Source organism: Rhea americana, unplaced genomic scaffold (genome assembly GCF_003343005.1).
Source record: "Rhea americana isolate MKP2758 unplaced genomic scaffold, rheAme1 scaffold_364, whole genome shotgun sequence".
Lineage (NCBI taxonomy): Eukaryota > Metazoa > Chordata > Aves > Rheiformes > Rheidae > Rhea > Rhea americana.
This window is the reverse complement of record NW_028186495.1, coordinates 396,592-413,221: the sequence shown is the minus strand read 5'-3', so window position 1 is coordinate 413,221 and position 16,630 is coordinate 396,592.

Below are 16,630 nucleotides of genomic sequence, written 5' to 3'. Positions count from 1 at the left end.
CAATTAGGTCCTCAAAACATGAGACAAGTAACTCTGACCCGTGAATACCGTAGGAACAGACATAGAGGATCCCTATACAGCCATTTCCAAGACACAGAGCAAATGGTACTGGCTGTAAAAATCCATCGACTCCCTCCCCCAGCTTATACTTGGCGCGGTGTATGATGCTAAGTCAAGGGGAAGGGAGAAAACAGCAAAGGAAGAGCAGGTATAAACACGCCGGTGTGGCACAGCCTACTGCAGTGCTATCTCTGAGGGACAGATCCACCACCTATTTGCATTTGCCCAGCCATACCAGATTGCTCACCTGCCTGATCTTATTTCACTCATGGGAGCAGCAGCTCCACAAGATGGTGCAGCACCGTCAGAAATCCACTGTGCCCTAGTAAACCAGCACCTTTGGCACCCTAGAGCACTGGGCAGATGCAAGGTCTTTCACAGGAGGCTACATTGGAAAYGGCAGCAGAAACACAGCAGTGTCCCGAGCAGTAGGTAAAGGATAAATCTACAGAATCAGGCTTTATTTATCCTTCACATCATTTTTTTCTCAACTCAAGCAGTAACAATACCCAAAGAGGAAGAAGTGCCTCAGCCAGTAATTCTGTACTCCTGAGGCAAAGTCCTCAAAAATCAACATAGTTTCCTTGTCTGAAAAGGTTTACAGAGAGTCCAAGAGAAGCTTATGTCATACAAAGCTATTTTCCTATGCAGCTTTAAAGTTTTCTACACAAACTTCTTGTGTCTGAAAGTGGGTTTTAGTACCCACTGTGCCTCACCTGCAAGGTCTTAGCCAGAGGTTTTTCATGTCCTATTTTCCAAGGTATTTTTATAGCAGTAACAGTAATAGTAGTAAATGAGTCTGTTTCCCAAATCAGAATTGCCATTCTTACCTTTTTAAAGGTATTTCAGTGGAAAAAAAGCTGTTGAAAAAAATCTTTTGTGGCTTCTTTTCTACAAGCCAAGAATACGCGGTTTCTAATAATAAAAGGGAACCTCTTGAGAAATGTTGGTTTTTTTCATATATTAATGGGAACTCATTCAAAACTTCACTCATCTCAGCTGCCATATAAAGCAGAGGCACCTCACCACATGYTTTCCAAGTGCAAAGCTCTCTCTCCAAAAACCACAGGTATTTCTAACATGCACACGGAAGCCACCTGAGTTTTCATCATGTAGTACTGCATGCTGCCTTGAACCATGTACCAGCGTGAGAGCTTAAGGAAAAATATACCCCTTCCCACTAATGCTGTAAGGAACCTTGGGTCTGGGCTCAAGAAGATACTTGGCTTGACAGAGGGGCAGGGAGCAGGTAAAACTGTGGGGAACCATTCACAGTACCTCCCTCCAGCATCGTGGTCTCCCCAACCAGTCCTCCTGGCCCTCTGCAGTGATTCRGGACACCGGAGCTGTAGACCTCTCTTGGTTTTGGTCCGGTTAGTCTGTTCTCGAATCTTGATGCAGATATCTTGAAAAAATATTCAAGAAACGTATTAAATATATCAAAGCTGTTAGCRCTCGAAATACACAATCAATATTCTTTAACATGCTATGGAGCTAATTTCAYAAAAACCTAAAGCATTGTATTAAGGTGCAATCAATCATTTTGGAAAAGATTCTTGTTGAATTTATAAATAATCTTCTATTCTGACCACAGTAAGAATCTGTTGAACGCTCGGTGTGGTTACCTAGGATACTTTTGTCTGAACTTGTTAATGGAAGAGGTAGATTTGGATATGATCTCAAAAACAAAAAATTCTCCTAGATGAAGTGGATGAAATGTAGATCCAAATGCAATAATCTGTGCTTTATCAGTTTGACTTTGACCTTGCCTCTTAAACATCACTTTTCTTCATTTCTTGAAGACTGGGGTATATTCCAACCTGCTGCTATCTTGGGTGAGTCTTGCAGCACGAGGGAAAGGAGCSTGGGTATTGGAGAATGACAGTATGAGGTACCCAACAGTAAAAATTAGACAGGGCACCAAACTAAGTCTGGAAGACCTGTGCTACAATTGCAGTAGCAAAACAATGATGTTTCTTATCACAGAGAGGAATCTGCATGCCAGTTTTTTTCTTCTCTCAAAAACTTTTGATATTTTGGATATATTTATGGGTTAATTTAAAAAAGGCAAAGAAAGAATATTCAGATTTTTTTTCCTTTGGATTTTTAGGAATAAGAAAGTTGACACACTCATTTGTGAACAGCCGTGCCTGACACTTAATACTTGAACAGATTAMGTGAGGATATGAAAAATGTGAAAGTTTCTATTGCAAGGAGATTATATAAAGGCTCAAGCCACTGAAAATGGTGATAAAATTCTCTTTAAAAAGCAGGTTCTTAATTTCTTCTTCCTCAGTTTCTCCTCAAGAATGACACTTACAAACACTGACTGTACTAGCAGTAGATACTCCATTTTCCTACCGAAGCAGAAGCCTTTCCTGCAGAAGTTTCTAAAACTACCAAAAAACAAACRCGAACAGACTCGAGCACATTTAAGGTAGACTCGGTTACATACACAGTCAAATCGAGTTAAAAATCTGCACAGGCTTGACTCAAAATCGGTCAAAATATGCAAGTTTGGGATAACATTTCAGTTCCACTTTGGCTTGTCAGATGGCCAACTGCCTCAAGAAGTCACAAGTACCTGCTCGAAAGACGACGCAGAGACGCAGGCAGCCGGTACGACGAAGGCAGCTAGCAGAACGCTGTCCAACTCTCATTATCAGCGCGCTCTGTGTTTCTGCCTCTTCAAAGCTAAGAATACCAATCAGCTTTAATGGTTGAAAGGAATTACTCAGCCTATTTGATAAAACTGCCTTCAAGCCATGTATAGGCTGTGACAAAGTTTTCTAATTAAATAGTTTCATTAAGCACCAGAGCATACTTTTCTAAATCCCAAAGCTKCCAGCTCAGGGCACGATCCTTCTCTCGTTGAACTCCAGAGGAAGAGGATCCCTGTATTTACATTTCTCCATGTTCTGGAGGTTTTAGGAATCAATAAGAAAAAGTTATTCCGAATCTCAAAAACTAGCTGTTCTCGTTGGGATTCTCTGGGCAAATTACTTATTGATTTTTCTCTGCACATACAGCTGATTTTCATAGGTCTCAGATTGTTTTGTTCTGGCATCTTGTCATGTAATCATAAAAATTTTCCTCTGATAATATGGCTACAACCCAAATTTATAATGTGTTTGAGTCAATATAAAACTTAGGCTGTCTCAGAATACCAAGGTAATAAGGTAGCTGTATCTGGAGAACAAACATCATCACTAGATGCATGTCAGTCACTTCAGAAGAAAAGCTTCCAGATATGGCCCCAGCCATAATGCTGCTGGAAGGTGTGGGAGGGAGGAAGATGAGGCTACTGCTTATCGCTCGATGAAGGCTGGAAAAAAAAAAAAATTCCTTTGAGAAAGTTCACTCCTACAAAAACATCCTGCTCACTCTTGCAAAAATAAAAGGCCAAAATGCCGGTGGTAGAAGTCAAGAAACTCCAGGAACTTCAGCATGCAGCTCATGAAGTTTGGTTCACGCTCCAGAACGAACAAAATCTCCAGAAACGTTCATCAAATTAATCACTGTTCACTGCTCCACACTCTGTACCTTACACAACTTATATGGTAGGATTTTCAACTCAATCGACAAATTGTAGTTTGGGGTTCAAAAATTGTATGTCATGATATACTGCTAGAATTCTCCTGTCTATCCCTTCACAAGAGTCCAAGGCATGAAATAATTTAGCAAAAATGAGGGCCACAATCCAGAAGCCTTGAGCGCTTTAATTAACCTTCGAGGAGGGCATTTCTTTCCCTCTTTACCTTTAAAATAAACGTGAAGGATGCACAGGCAATGGTAATCCCCTGGTAAGCAGAAAAGTCAAGGGAATTTTAAGACTGCAAATGAGTACATGCAATGGATTCAAAAAAAGCAACCAGGGAAGACACATGTCTTCCTACATCTGCTGATATCACGAGTAAGGAAATTATGATACAGTCTATGATTCTTTTTGCATCCTTCCGTGACATTTTTTATAGCTGCAAAAATAATCATTTTAATTTTGCTTATTCTTTCGCAAGGAAAATCTACCAAATTTTGGCTAGTAAAKAAAACTCACATTTAAGGAGATTTTTTTCTTCATCTCCCTCACCTAGTAGATTATGTATCTACAACAACATCTAGTAAGTCTGCTTAGATTTATAGAGCAATGAACGCTTCAGCCAGCTTACAGTCACGTGGTGTAGGAACAGAAAATACATTAACTATTCCACCTATAATCAGTCTAGAGTTTGAGGTGTGAAGCAAACACACTGTTTTTCTTCCCTGCCTTTTCCCAGCAGCCAGCTCCTTCTAGAATGGGAAAAGGGGCTCCTGAGCTCGCACCTTTCCCAGCATCCCGGAAAGCAAGGGCTTTTGCAAACAAGCTGTGTCTTGCTCCACGGTGAAATGATGAGCAGGAGGAGGACGCAGTCCCCAAACAAGACGGGAAAGCAGAGACGGACTTTCTTGACCCTTTTCCTCTCTCGTGCTCTTCCCTTTTCCCACGCTCATACCCAAATACCTCAGCAAAATCCCACCGACCATCCCAGATCACATCCTGCTGCCAGACCCTGCAGGGGAATCCCATAGACCCCTTCCAGCCCCCTGCAATCCCGTTTTGGTCCTATACGGATGAATTCAGGAAGAAGAAGAAGGAAAAAAAAAAGTCTGGTGGTTATTCTTCAGTAACTATGCCTTTGGCTGCATCAGTCATTTTTTAATCCAACTAACGTGAGCTCCTCTGATGTGGTATTGCTGATTCGTTCCTGAAACGTAACGCAGAACACCTTACAAAACTCTACTGGACTAAGTATATCACGCCCACCACTTCCTTTACCACTCACATTTGTAATCTCATCAGGATTAAACAAGTCTGGTTTAGCAAGAGGCTATTTCCATAAAGCATGTTGACTGGCACGCGTTGCACTGCCACCCAGGACGGTACTCGAATCCCATATTACATCTTCCACTACTGCCGGCAAGTGATGTCATGTTGACCAAGCCAAAAACGTTCAGGCGACACGTGAACATGCTGTGGGTTCTTTTTAAATATTTCATCACGCTGCTATTTCTGAATCACTATTACAGATCTTATCACATTAATTCACCAGTGGGCCTGTAACACTGCTAGGGGTTTTTTTAAGACGTAAGAAAATGTTTCTGCAGGATATGCGTCTTTCCCAGTATCTTTAGATACCATATCATACTGTTGGCAAATTCTCTTCTCTGGGCCTTTTCTGTATGGTTTTTTTYCCCTTCACTTCTCCGCTGAACTGGACTGGACTTTAATCCAGAAGTGGAGGGGTTTTCCCTGATTTTTTCCCCTGAATGCTGAATTGTGGCATTCTTTGTGAGAAGGCACACCAACCTCCATTCATGTTGCTCTTCATATTTTTCCTTTCAGCTGATTTTAATCTTTCAACTTCTCTCATTTCAATGAATTACCCTCTTTGTACTGTATGTATAAAGYACATACGGGCTGTCTCCTACTCACGTTGAATATAATCTGGCCAGAACCAATGGTCTGTAAGCAGCCACCAACTTCTCTTTCACTGATTGATTTATCTTCATTCATCATAACGAAGTCAAAAATGGAGTTACTCTGTGGTAGGCACAATCACTGACATTTTTAGAAGCTCTGCTGAGAATGCAGGAGATAATGAACATGTCATTCAGCTTAAAGAACATCTCCTTTTTGCCATACAACAACTTCCTGTTCACCATTGCACCATCCTTCAATGTGTCATGTGCTGGTGTCTCTCAGAGATGGGAAATACAGCTAAGTTGTCTACAGGTCTGAACTTGAAAACATGGAAATTTCTTGCATTCTGTGATTTCCACATAGATTTGTGTTTAATTTATTAAATAGTCATTATCTATTTAGAGAATGCAGCAAAGATTATGTTCTTATGCCAAAGGCAGATAAAATTAGCCCAGATATATGCCAAAATAGGTCCAAGGTCTCTCAAGTCAGAAAAAAAAGAAAAAAAAAAGACAGTGCTAGAGTAGCGTAATCATYCCTATTTGATAGATGGGACAAGAAGATGGAAAAGACTAAGCGATCAGGGTATATTCTAGTCACAAAGATATTCATGGCAGGATATCCAACCAAACCCAGGCCTAGGCCCAGCTTACTATAAACCACAAATAAGCAGCTTTCTATAAATCTCTAGCAACTAAATGGAAGGGTGCTGTCATATAGAACAGCCTTCCACTGCCTTTAGTTGGTAGTTCCAAGCTCCTAGTCTCTTCCTTGCTTACTTACTATGCTGTTCACCAGCCCCAGTCTTGCACGGGCCCTCCCTGGAGGTGGGTATTCTCAGCACTTCGCTGTAGGCACAATCTCTTGTTAAGGCATCTTGGGCAGACAGGGCCTGACTGGGGCTGAACGTGCAAAACCTTGGCCCATTCCGCAGCTCACCACCTTGCTCTGTGCAAGGATCTTCTTAAAAACAGCACTGAACCCAACTCAAGCGAGGCTAACAGCCAGTAGAATAAAAGGAAAATATATGAGTCAAGAACTCAGCATCCTTACGTTCACTCTGAAGCCTGCTGCTTCCCAGTGTAGATCTGACCTTTGTATCTTTGTATTCTTAGAGAAAAATAAAATCAGTTATTCCTTAAGGTAACATCTCATTAATTTGTTACAGTCCRCCTGTAACCCTTCCTGCAGTCAACGCATAAAGAAGAGACTCTACTATCCTATCCAGCTACTGACAGCAAACTCCTCAAGGAATTTCTAACTGTTGTGATAGGTCAGAAGGGCAAATAAACTTTTGAAATAAYAGGAAAAGTATAACCAAAATTGAATTTTTAAAAATATATCTTAAAACAGTTGAATGGAATTAGGTTGCCTGGAACATGCCACGCTCTGCAGTCCTAAAAGTGCTTCCAACACTATATGTAAAATACAAAAAATGATGAATTTGGAGAAGCTCTGAAATGGCATCAGTCCTAGCTGTGCCACCGACCCCAGCGAGAATTGCACATTAGGACAGGGTCAYTCTCTTCTGGAAACGCTAGTGTTAGCACAGGGCAGGCACTCTTCTGAGCCTGGGTAGGACTTCCCGAACAATCCCGAAATCTGCCTCATGCTTCCTTCAACCGCTAATTTTCATAAACGCTATCTCCCAATCCGCTTGTTTATTTTACTATAWAACATATTGCCTAGCATCTGAATAGGAGGACTGCACAAGCTTGTCTCCCACATCACACTCTGTTCTGCTTACGATTCTGCTAAGAACGTCTGTGGCAGAGGGCAAGCCCACCTTCCACTAAGTTTGCTAAATTAGGCCGGTGTCTTGAGAACAGTTGTAAGCTTTTCCCCTTTTCTTCTTTATCTGTAGCTGCAGAGACAGCCTGTGAGAATAGATTTCATTTCTGAAGCTGGCCAACAGTAAGTTTTGTCCTGCACTGTATTTATTTTTGTGTTTCCAAAAGTTTGCAGTCAGAGTATCAAGTTTAGTTCTTATCAGATAATTACACAGCGCTTGCCTCCTGAGGCAATTTTAAATCAATCTCAGGAAAGGCAGTAACTATAYACTGTAGATAATTATAGTCCATTAAAGTACCTTAAGATTAGATTCAGMGATCACTAATCACACAAGGTCATAAATGTACTGCACCTTTCCATCATGGTGTCTGCATTTCGGTATGWAGCTCTTTCTCAGAAAAAGAAATTATTTTCTAGGTTTTATATTGAGCAAAATACCAGAGGTAGACAGCAAACTAATTAAAACCATGCTAAATTATTGTCCTAGAAGTGACATCCATGCTAACAAGTCACTCACGGAAAGAAAACCAGAGCATAAAGTGAGACTGTCATTTTAAAGATACTCTTGACAAAACATGTCATATTTTATATTTAAAATAATGTCTAGCCAAACGCCTTCCTTACTTCAGGAAAATGACTTCTTTAATTGCTGTAAGAGACGTGGGAAGAGTGCTTGACAAGGACCTGATTAAACAAAGAAGCTTCCTTGAAAGTAGCACGGATCAGGAATTTTCCAACCAAGTGTTTTCCCTGTGGCAAAACATCATTTTCGCTCAAAACATACAAAATCCATTAAGAGGTCCAAAACCAAATGCACGTGAGGACACACTGTCCCAAGAGGAAACACTCCATCCTTTGATTCGGTAGCGAATTGCACCTAGTAAGTGTCATAACYACTTGACGTCTCTAGTCATGGTTGCTGGGGGTCACCAGCGACAGCGATCAGTGCTGCCACTGCTGCTCTCGTGGTGGTGGTGTGGAGACAGTGCCAAGGCCTCGAGCACTGCAATGCYGGCAAATGCACACTCAGGGGATCCCTTGGCCAAACAAAAAACGATAATGAAAYGACACAACACCAAAAAGCTTCCAGTAAGATCACCACACTCATTGCCAGGTCCTTCTCCTCTTCGATACCACGACCAGACAGCTTATGCAGTACATTTCATCCTTATCTTTGTTTTATAGGACTCCTGTCCAAGGTGTTCTCATTCCAGCCTTATCTGGATCATCCTGCACTAAGTACAACCTTTCCTTCCTCCCATCCTGTTAAGCATCTAGCCACCTCTCGTGCTCAGCTCAGTACCTTGCACCTTCAGCTTACGCAACAGGACGATGCATCTGCCAGGTTTGCTAGCAGGGCCTCCTTTCATCAACGCTTTCCGCAAGCAGCATATATGGAGCAAAGCTTACAGTACTACGGGAGAGATGTCTACCTGTCATTCCTGTCCTCAGAGGGTAAGTAAATATACCTGGGTATGTGTGGTTACGCATTTACCAGATCACTGTAAAAGGATATAGTTCTTTCATAACCAACTGTTTCAACCCTGCCTTACAGCGGGAAACCTCCACAAGCATTTCAGAGGCAGGCTGTTATACTGAGCACCTCCTGTCAAAAGTCCAAACTCTCTGAGCTCCTAGGACAGTCCTAGAAGGCCACCAAAGATGTAAGCCTTGTGACTCGCACTTTCAGCTGTCTGAAATTCAAAGGTGGAAGGTAGAGGACAATGGGAAAGTAAAGAACTACCTCACAGTCAAAACCCAAACTTGACCCGACACAGTCATACCCATCATTGCTCATCCTTTAGCTACACAGATCCCTGCAGAGATCAAACCACAGCTCTGATGAAATGCCAAAAAAGAAAAAAAAAATAGTAAGCAGACATAGGTTACTGTTAGACCAAGTCAAAACGAAATGTTTCGACAGCTTCCAGCTCATCTTTTAAAGACCTGTTCATGTCACAAACATTTTAAACTTTYTGTTCCCATGCAAGATGATAACAAATGTTAAAAAAGAATTTGCCTTCGGACAAACAGTCCAATTTTGCATTGGCGCCAAATACAAATACTAGCATTACAGAAAACAAGATGTGCTTCTAAATGGCACGAAATACTTGACGCCTTCCCTAGGCACTCTCCAGATTCTGTTTAGGAACCTAATTCGGCTCCTCTTCGCTTGTACGATTTTAGCACCCCTGGTTTTCCAWAGGCTATTTCCACCATCTCTGTCAGCTCCTGCCTTATAGATGAGTTATAGTTACATCTTCTGTAACATTTGACAGCAAAACAAGACACTATTTACAAAAGTTCTTCTACTGTTTTAGAAAACAGCCTCCATCCAGACCAAAAAAGCTAATTATAAAAATAAAAACTTTAAAAACATTTACCCGCCTCACCCACCTTACCACATTCTTCCAGAAGTCAGRATCTCTGAAATATTTTAAAATCTGTTCTTTTGAATCACAATATCTAATTTCCTCCTACTACAAGAACACTTCTTCTGACCTTGGACACTCCCAAAGAAACAATCCTCCAAGGCACAGACGCAGGCTCCTTCACCCGTTCTGCACCTCCGGACTCGAGTCCGAGTTCCCCCACGGCCCATCACACAGCATTCGTCTCTCCCAACGTCAGTCGCCTGGACTCCTTTTACAGGCAATAGAGAGAAACAGGCGGTCTTAGAGAGTAATTCATCTCATTTTCTCAGACATCTACTCTAAGATGAGATTAATTTGTGATACAGTAGCTTCCTAACCTCAGTCAGGATCTGTAAAGTATAGGCACAGAACCTTCCCAAAACCACTGACTTCCTTCACACAGAGAGAACTGCCTCATTAATTTTGTTCTGCACGTTATTATAAGACACTAAAAAAAGCCTGAAGTGACATTACTTTCCATATTCTTACAGTGACACAGCTAAWGCAAAGACTTGGGCAGCATTCTCACCAAAAATGCCTGCTTTGGAGAGCGAGGGTAAATTGGCTGAATGGGTAGACGACTCATTCCTGCAAGGGCTACAAGTCAGAGATCATTAAGAAACTTCTGTACATCTTAAAGTGTGCTTGCATGCAAAATCAATGTATTTTACAACAATGAAAGCAATGTAATTTGTTGTTTTATTCCTYAATTCCGTAACTCACACACACATTTCACGCTAGAGACATGAGCGGCTCCTCTCATCAGCAGAACTGCTCAGCRGTATGCTCACATTTGCAGGCTAGTCATTACAGGATTGGGAGCTTAGTGACCCGAACGTCAAAAAAGAAAACACAGAAAAATTATTTTTTGTTCTGATGATTTGAATGCTCTCYGAAATTACTAACCACTTCAACTTTCAGAATCGGACCTGCCACGTGGCAATGACTGAAGTCCCTTGGTGAGATCAGGGGGTGCACTGCGTTTGCTCTGTACAGTTCAGTTACAAAAAAACTTATTCCCTAAAATGTTTTCAATCTTTGAGAGACAAGGCAGGCTAAACCAGACACAACTAAGTAACAAACCTATGAGAAAATAGTAGGTCAGCGATAAAGTCAGGAACAGAATCCTGGTCTCTCACATCCGAAATCGGTATCTTAATCATGGAATCATTATATTCTAATTAAAAATCTTTATCCAGTAGTAATTGAATGTAGCAAGAATCTGGGATACGTCCGGCCTCTATGAGAATATTATCTAAAAAGGTTTGCTTTGTAATTCTTTTAACTGTGCGATTGCAAACTGCAGTCACAACCTGAGGGATCCACAGAGAAGCCCAGACTTTAGAAAGCACCGTATCAGCTGAACACCCACCTCAGTACAGCTCCATGAACCAACACACTGATTCATGTGACTATGAATATCAGTTAGAGAAAATCCATTTAGTAGTAACATTAATTACCCATTTGCGTGGTAGCACAAAGCATGGGATTGACCCATTCCACTAGATTCAGCACCGAAAACCTTCAAAAATAACTTACGGCCTAAATAAAWAAAAGAGACTGTACACTGGAACACAGGCAGAGCAAGGGCTGGGTCACAGAGGAGCGATGGGTCCACAAGTGAGGCACTCCAGAGCCTTGAGAGATGCGATGCAGGACCCAGRGTGACCCAAGGAGCACTGAGAGACCTCAGAGACACTGAATGAAACCCAACCCACCAGAGACATGAGCTACTCGGCATCCTCTTATTTTCAACTCGCTAATAAGAGAAATTGAGGACAGAAAGGAAACCACGTCTTCCTCCCATATGCTTATTCATGACTGCAGTAATTCTGCCTATGTCCTTAAAAGTAAGAGGGGTGGAGAGGGTTAAAAGAAAAGAAAAATTCAAGGCAGGAAATGACTACACTGTATAGTCATCTACCCAGAAATGGGAATGTTTGCTTTACTATTATGGGTGAGTGAAACTGAATCCATCTCCCTAGGGAATGACCAAGCATCTGGGCGGAAGATGATCTTCACCTCGTCCAACACAAAACAAAAAAACCTTTGAGGTTACTGGGCACAAGGAGAGAGCAAGCGAGCAAGATGGAGTGCGAGCACTTTACAAGGGAGTGGCAACACGTCCGTCTGACTCCTGGTCCCAGCCTTTGCTCCAAAGGCTGTCTTGGTCTTCCAGCTAATTACTGCTTATTTTGACAGACTCGAGCAGAGTGGTATTTACCCCAGTTCAGCCGCCCGTTCTTCCCCACGCCTGCCTTGCACGCAGCCCGGGACGAGGGGAACGCTACCGAGCCATGCGCTTTTCTCACGTTTCTATACCCAACCTCACGTTTGCTGAGGCTGCGCTGGCGGGGTTTCGCTGCCCATGCAATCTAATGCCACAAAGAGAGAACACCATTTTAAATGGATACCTCTCGTTTCAAACTACATTTATTTCGTGCAGAGGGATGCAGGATCTCCATTTTCATAAGATTTCATTTAAATGCATTCCATGTAATGGAATCTCGGTATTTTAATAGCACATCACTGGGTAAATGAAAACTATCATCTCATCTCATTCCGTAACAGTAAGAACAATGTTTGCTTTTTTGCCTAGAGCAGGGAATGATTGAAAMGCTGGGGAATTCATTTCAAAAGGCTCTGGTATGCATCACCATGGCCACATCCTCTCCTTCAAGCAACACCCCAAAACAACGCCGGTTTACAGGGTGCAGTTTCCGAAAGCACGCGTTAACAACTGTCAGAAACTACATGTGCCTAAAGGAATGATTAATTAGGAATACAGCCAGCAAATTGGCACAAACGGTAAACATGAGTAACAGTTGTCTCAACAAGCATTTATAATTTCCTTTTGTACTGTCAGAGGCAAAGCCCAATAAAGACTAACGTAGGGCCAGTTTTACTCCCTTTGATGGGATCGCTCATGCAGTTCTTGTCCTCTGTAATTCTAGCAGCTCACAATATTTTCTTCTTGTACAATACATTGGCAGAACCGTCATTAAGAGCGAAGATGGTCAAGGCAGCAATAAGTGATGGGGAGAAGTTAGGAAAACGTGCAACACCTAGAGCCGCAGGGCATCGCGCTGAAAGAACGCGAGGTGGCCACCACGTAGTGATGCACAGGAATTCCTCAGTCTGAACAAATCTCCAGGGTTCGTGATGAGGGGAGTAACAACATCCCACTGATGTGGGGCAGGAAAAATAATTATTTGCGAAGACCCGCTAACCCTATAAAGAAAAGATAGCTAAATACAGACCATCCAGACTCGCTTTACCTCCCGCCAGCACCCTGAAACAATTGTGCTCTTGGCCCAATGCCAAACGTATTTAGAGACAGTCTACTACAATTTTGGTCGGTTGTGACTGAGCCTCTCTTTCTTAACCAGAGTCAGACAAGATATTRCTTTCTTTGGAGGCCAAATGAAGGGAACCCGCTAGCATAGCATTTCTCATACACAACTTAATACACCAAAGTATCCCAATTTTTCATAGTTCTGTACTTCTGACAAGAGTTACTATGTCAATATAGGAATGCATCCGTCTTCTGCCTGACTGCATCTTTGGAGTGCCCTRTTTTTACTGCTGAAGTACTCTTAGTTATGTTCTAGCAGAATATGAGCCTGAAGGACTAAAAGCGTAAAGAAATGAACTGGAACATGAGATGACTTTTAGTAGCTCTTAAACTGAACAGGTTTAGCCTTGAAAAACTGTTAACAGAGGGAATCTAATCACATTCTGTATGTACCAAAGAGATCTGATGCAATTCATCCCAGAGTTGCGAGGAAAGTAAAGAACAGGGTGCTTGAGCAGCTAAGGAATATGTGCAATTATTGTTAGAAATAGCTTTTTTCCTGCAGAAGTGGCAGGTAGCCACTACCGTCTACTGTTATCTTCAGTACCTAGAAATGATTGACTGGCCAATGTGTATTTAAAATCAGGACAAAGTAGCAMAGGAAAGTCTTAATGTCCAGTTACTGTAGAAACCACTTACACAAATATTATATGTAAAGAAAAAAGCAATATGGGACAGATTTGTGATACCCTTCTCAAACTAAATAGCACTCTGTTCCTCAAACACTTCTGGAGACTTCGATAACACCATTCACAGAGAAGATTCAGCTCTAAGTTTCCTGTCATTTCTTTTCAGTGGAAAATTTGTCTCAAGCCAGTAACATTGAAGTATAATGGAAAATATTTCTTTTCAGTGATATAAAAGTTTTCACTAGAAAACTCAAAATTTAAAGAGTCTGACCACTATGCTAATGAGTTTTGCTTTTTGATAACTATTTAGTTGAATTTACTCTTAGGACAAAAACCACTTGCCAGTTTAACATGACAATAAATAAGGTGCTGCTTACTCTGGGTAAATACCAAATATGTTAACATATCCCTGGTGAAAATGGATATTTCATTGACTAATCAGTTGAGAGCATCATTGAAAAGGTTAATGAAATACATCAAAATATAAGAAGGCAAAGATGTTTGGAAGGGAGAGAAGATGGAAACATGCAGACTCTTCCAGAGGTGTGGAACAGGATGAAACGTTACTGTGCCCACTTATTCATTACTCCTCTCTTTGCAGACTACTACYGCACCGAACGGGTTCTGCAAGAGCTCCTAGTCTTTCTAAAGCAAAGTTATCTTGGTTGGTTTAGATCGTCTTCAGAAGTGACTTTTYCCCAAAACAGGCTAGGACCCCTCCAACAAGCTGCAAACACCGCTCAGYGTGGGACGCAGTACGATCTAGCAGAAGGGCAGCGGCAAAAGCCGAGGAAGGTGATGTCCTGAACCACGGAGCAATGTGCAAAGTGCTGCCCTGTCTGCGCTCTGAAGTGCTCTGATGCCAAATCTCAGACATGATAAAGCGCTCAGCTGCCAAGRGGTTAAGGACACGGTGCTTTCCGCAAAGGGGACCCTTGCACGTACCTTTTAGTGGACATTCAGAAGTAGAGCATGGAAATCTTTTGAAAGAATTGGCCTCGTAATCTGCTGCTCTTACAATACAATAAATTCCAGTTTTAAAACTACGCATCTTAGTGTCCTGTTGCTAAATGTTGCTCTTTCTGTGCCATATGCTCATGTTTTCCAATCAGTTTTGAACTTTGGCAACACATGCCACTACTTTTGGAACATCTGAAAACAGAAGTGCAGACAACATGGTAAACCACATTACTTGCTCGTGCATAATTATTCTGATTGTGGTAACAACTAACTGTGACTAAATTTTTAAAGGGAATCAGATGAATTTTTAAAATAAAATATTTCACAATAAGCTTACAAAGCAAATAGTGATCTAAAGGGAAGGTAGAAAGCTAATACTGATAATAGAGATGCATTAAAAATACCCCTCTCTTGACTGCTTCCCAGAGATTCTTTTTATCATATAAACTAAGAAACATGTRATGAATACAGCTCCAGAGAAACATACCCAAAACATCAACAAAAGATCTGAAAATGAGAACCGAAGGATTACTTCAAAGTATGTTTTCACAACTGAGATCACAAAAAAAGATTTTACACTGTCTTTATTCATTTTGGGAGAAGAGAAAAATAAAACTTTTTCTGTTTTGCTTTGGTTTTTTTTTTATTTATTTTTTTTAGAGCAAGATAATAAAATAGATCTATATATTATCCTGAGTCTTTGGGGGGATGAGGAATAAACTTGTAGCAGCAAATAGTGAATTAAAGGGAAACAAGAAGCACTCAGACTATAACAATGTCCTCAGATTCTTTTAATTTTTTTCTGTAATACATCTAACAACATCTAAATGAAACTTTCATTAAAAGCTAATGACATTAATTTTTAATTAAAAAAATTCAATAGCACCAGAAGCCTTCTGCCATCCGGCTAACGCTCAGATTTTTACCAGAGACCCTAATTGGGTTTCGTTACTTGAAAGAGGGCACTCTGAGACCGAGATGGGCTTTTATCTCGGAAGTCACGACTCCCGCAAAGCACGTAAAGGGAATGCAGGGCAACAGAGCTCAGCAACTTTCTTAACTGCTCTGTGAAATCCACACTGTGCGTTTAGACAGTCCCACTGTAGCAGGACCTTATTGTTTTTCAGTAATTTTAAAAAAGAAGTTAACAACTCTTTGTACTTCTCAGTAAGAAAAGGAATAGTCCTATAACGACAAAGGGAGGGGAGATTCAAGGAGGAGGTTGGCTTGTTTACTTTTCCTTGTTGTACTGCAGAAAACTTGTATTTAATACAGTGTTGTATTTATTTCAAAAACCAATACAGTCGACAGCCTTTACCTCTTTCACATTAGAAATTCCTGAGCTCTAATTCAAAGGAATGCAATTGTTGTTGCCACAGACAGTAGAAATCTTTCCAGCAACCACAGCCGATCCTGTTAAAACAAAAAACAACAAAAAAAAGAAAAAAAAAATTTTTTTTTACAGTCACTTGTCTTCAGCTAAAATTACCACAGAAGCAATCATCCTATGAAGCATTTTTACCTTTCTTACTTTTACTACAGATTTCTGACTGGCTAGAAAGGAGAAGACAAATAAAACATACACAAACATTTAAAGCACTAAAAATATCTAGTTTTAAAACATAGAGGTTTTCCTTGTAAACACTGAGAATTGTCATAATTATTTACATAAGAGTTGCAATTGACCTTTTTAAATTTTATTCTTTACATTTCTCAGGTCTGTGCAACTCCTCCATCCTGTGAGATTACGTCAATCTCTCCGCTTTCATTATAAAGAAATGGTTCCAGCATYAGCAGTTGCAGAGAAGGATCTGAAAACATTATCAGGTTGCAAAAAAACAAAAGACAAAGGACAAGAGCCAAGAGCCTGTAATTTAAAAATTACAACTTTTTAAGATAACATCCAAATGTTTCTGTGGACCATATGGAGCATTTCTACACAAAAGTCAAATTCAGAACCTCC